The sequence below is a fragment of the Triticum dicoccoides genome, chromosome 3B (genome assembly GCF_002162155.2).
Source record: "Triticum dicoccoides isolate Atlit2015 ecotype Zavitan chromosome 3B, WEW_v2.0, whole genome shotgun sequence".
Taxonomy (NCBI): Eukaryota; Viridiplantae; Streptophyta; class Magnoliopsida; order Poales; family Poaceae; genus Triticum; species Triticum dicoccoides.
In genome coordinates this window covers 17157284-17162119 of record NC_041385.1, presented here as the reverse complement: position 1 = coordinate 17162119, position 4836 = coordinate 17157284, and the positions used below count along the sequence as shown (strand labels likewise).

The 4836-nt window shown below is 47.8% G+C and overlaps 1 pseudogene; it reads right to left on the bottom strand.

Moving 5' to 3' along the window:
- Positions 1 to 984: 984 nt before the first annotated feature.
- Positions 985 to 4517, bottom strand: LOC119280533 (annotated as a pseudogene).
- Between the last annotated feature and the right edge of the window lie 319 nt (positions 4518 to 4836).

The following is a 4836-nucleotide window of genomic DNA, read 5'->3' as shown; positions in this document are numbered from 1 at the left end:
TGCACATGTCCGACGTCTGCCTTTGATTTCCTTTGTATTGCAAAAGGTTTACCCCCTCCTGCTTGGCCTATGAACTAGTTTGTTGTCATTTGGCTGCTTTTCCTGTTCTTCAGTTTAGTATGATGGTGATTCTTTCGAATGTTGCTTTCAGTGTGCCATGACTGTAGACGAGGGTATCATGGCCGAGAAGCTCGTAGGACTCAACAGCCCTCTACAAGATTTGGGGTAAACAAAGAATAAACATTGCCTCCTATCTTGTCTATAGATTTGGTTTAGCCAGATTACTTCATCTCAAGAAAACAATAGTAGTAGCAAGATCAACTGTACACCGTGCAATTAAGATGCAAGTAGCAAATTGAATTCTGAAACGTCTAAACAAATGGTGATGATAACCATCTTAATTTGTAGCTTTACACCAAAGAGTGTTTTCTATCTAATGATTCAGTTAAACCTCATTTCTTTTTGCAGTAACTACTATATATGGGGTATATAAACGGTCATCTAGAAGTGCATGCTTAACCTGCTCTCTAACCTCTAGGCCATCTTCATGTATTATTGCTAGCTGGATTGAGCTGGATCCAAAAGCAGATCTTGCACGTTCTTAAAGCATGACCATGCTTGACGATATATAGATGATAAATATACACAAAATATGTTGATAGATAAATATTGTATTAATGCATCAGAATGATAAATATACACCCAGCCTTTATATATGTTGATAGATAAATGACGTAGTCCACAATGATACCTTTCTTGCTGAACTCCTTTTTAATCGAGAAAATAAAGCAAAAAGGAGTATGTAATTGTTGTAGAACAAAAATGTGACTGATTACAAGACCACCACCATCACCAATAATCCTATATCCATGGACCCCTCTTTTGAACTAACCTGCCCCCCATGTGCAGCAAAGCTCCCACCATCAAACACTCCTCTGTCTAGTGAGTTGTGCTGAGAGCACATGGCAACTTGATCTGGAGCTACTAGAACTCTTCACACCCCTCGGCGCCGATCTCGGTGAAGGCTGCCACGAGGCTTGGCATCATGTTTGTGAGTGCAAGCCTTTACCCAGCCGAGCACCGTTGCTTCCTAGTCGCTTCAGTGGCATGGGCATCGTCCACAACATTTCCCTGAAGCCACACATTGCATGTCCTAAGCACAAATTTTACCCGACGGTGGAAGTGTTCCTTGACGAATTCCTCAAATCCCCGAGGTGGCCGACGTAAAAGGTGTTGCATGGTCCAGAGGGTTAGTAGGTAAGCATTCTCATTGTAGGGTAGCGCATTGCGGTGGCCCTCCGGTTTGCCGACCAGTGTCTCATAGCCGGCCTCGTTGTAGTATGGTTGGTCATTGAGGACGAGGCCCTGGATGGAGACAACGACTTGGAGGAGGCTTGATGTTGCTGACGACCAAACCTCGGTGCCCTCGCCACCGAATGTGTTTAGCAGGCTGAGGCACACTGTACCGGACTCGTAGAGGTTGGGATTGAGGCGTAGGCCAAAGGAGTGGTAGTACACTTGCGGTGGGGCATCCGGGTACGACGGAGGTAGCTGCATATCAAAGAAGAACATGCCGTGACGATCTGGCGTCCCGCTTGCGCCTACCATCACCACCCGAAGCATATCCATGCGGTCCTCAAACGCTCGCACAAAGATAGTTTCTGCACATTAAATGGTTGGCTATTCATTTGTAACCATGCATATGGACCGTGTATTTCAGGTGCATTCACATACCTGGTAAGTTGTTCTCCAGAATTTTCCATTCCTTTTGCACTGTTTTGGCCCAACTCTTCCCACGACTAGCGCCCTGCATTTCCTTTGAAAGAAAAGAGTATAGATTAAAGTTCTACATTTAGTAAAATTCGTTTAATAATGACTTGTAACATGTTGTCTGGTCATTTACTTATTTTAAGTTAGGGAGTTTAGTTTTGCATTAAAAACGAATGCCATAAGATCGACTCCACAGTTAGACAAACCATATTGTGCATGTAAACATCCCTTACTCTAACCTTAAATAGCTCCGTTCTTCATCATTTTCTATCATACATAATTACCTGGCCCATAGTGTCAAGGTAGTGGTGATCTAGAGGGATCATCTGCAGTACATCGAAATGTGGAAAGCAGGACGATTCATCGCAGCAACATGTAGCATCTGCACCCCCCCCCGGCAAAACCGTGGCTGGTCAAATCTACAGCCGCACCATTGGTACCCATTGCAGCACAACCGATACTATCATCGTTTACGAGCGCGGGTAACTCTGAGCTTGGTGACGACGACCAGGGCCGCCAGTTCATCAGGTATCCTTTACCTCGAGCTACCACGTCGTTGGTCAATTAGAGCAAAGACCCGAATGAAAAACCTAAAATGTTTGTCCTTGACATTATCGGGCTGATGCTTTCGACATCGTTATCTAGATTCTGAAGATCAATTTCCTAAAATAAGATAACACATATAACCACATCAATTGAGGTGTATCCATCCATATAATCATTTATCATAGTATATATAGTACTTTGGTGCCTACCAGGAGAAACCAAAATCATCACCACACCTCATTATTTGTCGAAGTGGACAATGTTTAGACAGATAGATATAAACCGTGTTGGCAGCAACCGGTTCTTCGGGTGCGTCATCGATGCCGTTGTCCTCTACCCAGTCGCCCATTTCAAGCCATAGCTCCATGTAGTGCTTGTCCTTGATGACAACAATCTCATGGGGCGATACCTGCAGCACGCCCAAACAAATCAACAAAGTTGAGTAGAGAACGTAACATAGATGTAGATCTAAGAAAGGTACTAGAAACTATCCACGTACCGTTAACATGCTACCATCACCCCACTTGACTTGGATGTGCCCATTAGGAAGTTCAACTACCCGCCCCACCCATGAAAGATCGGCAGAAATGGCATTTTTCTTCTTGTTTCCCGGCAAGAAGGGTGCACTTTCACTGTCATCTGTTGATCCCGATGGTAGGATACAAATGACAATATCACCATAGTAAGTAGAGTGGTTAGAGTCCAAGTTTAGGTCGTAAGCACTGACGGTTTGGTCGCAATCGACCTCCCTAACCTCATCTGGGTGCCCTGACGTCTTGAACCATGATAGACAAACCATCTGGTCCTTGTATTGCAGGCTCTTGACGATGCCCACATGCTCTGTTGGTATAGTTCCAGACGCAGGAATGTCATTGTTGACACTAGTAGTTATCACATCATCATGGTCACCAGTACTGTCAACGGCAACACTAATAGGGAGAATGTTGGCGACAACATGTTGTCCCGGGAAGAACTCTTGCTCATTCCGGATCCCAAAGGGGACGACAGTCGCTGAAGGTCTGCCATGTTGCAGTGTGCCGTCTTGCCACAACACATCGACGGTGGTGCAGGTGTCGGCGACGACCATAGGAAACTCCACCTCCACATGTCTCATGACTTGTGGTTGTTGCACCCGTCTATGGTCCTCAAATACGACCTTCTTTAGCTGCTTCCGATAAAACCTCTCATCCTTCTGCTTGGTTGGTGGTACCACCTGAGAGGTTGATGCTTCACACACCCTCTTGGTTGTCTTGTGAGCATGCATTGTATTCCTCTTCCTCGTCCTCGTCCTCATCTTCACCATCATCACCGTGGTTATCAGGAGCACAAGCTGCATCCACTTTGGTGGAACTAGATTCTAGAAAAAAACAACGGTCAGCAAGCCCCCAGCAACAATTGTACGAGGCGCAGAAGAACGTAAGATCATCTGGGTTCTGGTAGGCTGGAGGAGCGGATGCCTCCACTAGCCCCTTGTCGGTGCCACAATGTCTGGATGCGACCGAGTAGACGAGGACGCCGGATGTCTCCACCTTCATAATGGTGCCTACTTGTCGGTAAGGATGCTAGTAGCCATTAAGCCAGCAAGCATCCTTGAAGAGTGAACAAGCGCCTGGCAAGGTGACATGCTGCCCCTGGTGGAATTGACTGTTCATCTGGTGGCGATGCAAGGTCGCCATGGTGCCTATTTCACGCACTCTCGCCAGGTTCGTGGACTCCGCATCGGTGATCCTGCAGATGCCTCCGTCATCGAACAACACATCGACGTCGTCGGTCGACACCTCGACGACACAGCCGAGCCACGGCCCGGACATGACAAAGTCGCCAAGGTTGAGACTCCTGACGCGCCGCAGGCTAGACAGGGACAACCCCCTGATGACGTTGGTCGGCACGCCGTTGTTGTCGAGCTTGGCCAGGTTGAGCACGGTGTGGACACCGGTGACGCCGATCTGGCCGCCCATGTCGGATGCCGACCCGACCACCGGTCCGGGGTACAGGTGGCTCCTGTCGACCACCTTGATGTCACCGACATTGTTGTACACAACACTGTCAACGATGCGCAAGAGCTTGAATGTGTCGACTGGGAGATAGATGTTGTCCACCTCGCCGTCCGCGAGAACTAGGCCACGGTTGATGAGCATGCGGCCGGATTTCACGAGGTCGAGCAAGTAAAGATTGGGAGATGCCGCCGCAGGGACGACCATCGTAACCGACTTTTCCGACGAGAGTGCGTACGTAGCAGAAGCTTGCGGTTTTGTGCCGATTGCTTTCCGGCCAGAACCTGGTGTCGACTGATCTCGCCGGCCGGAGGCTTGCTAATATCTCGTCCGGCTGGAAACGCACGGTGGTGCTAGGTATACTATATTGGATTATAGAATTCCTATATAATACTACTCGGACAAAAGTACCACGGCCTGCTTAATTAATCGGTAATGTTAACACCCACACGTGTGGGCATTCACCACCCCGACCACATGCAGGCATCTCCATTGGCTTCGGTACGCACGAATCTTGTAGCAAACA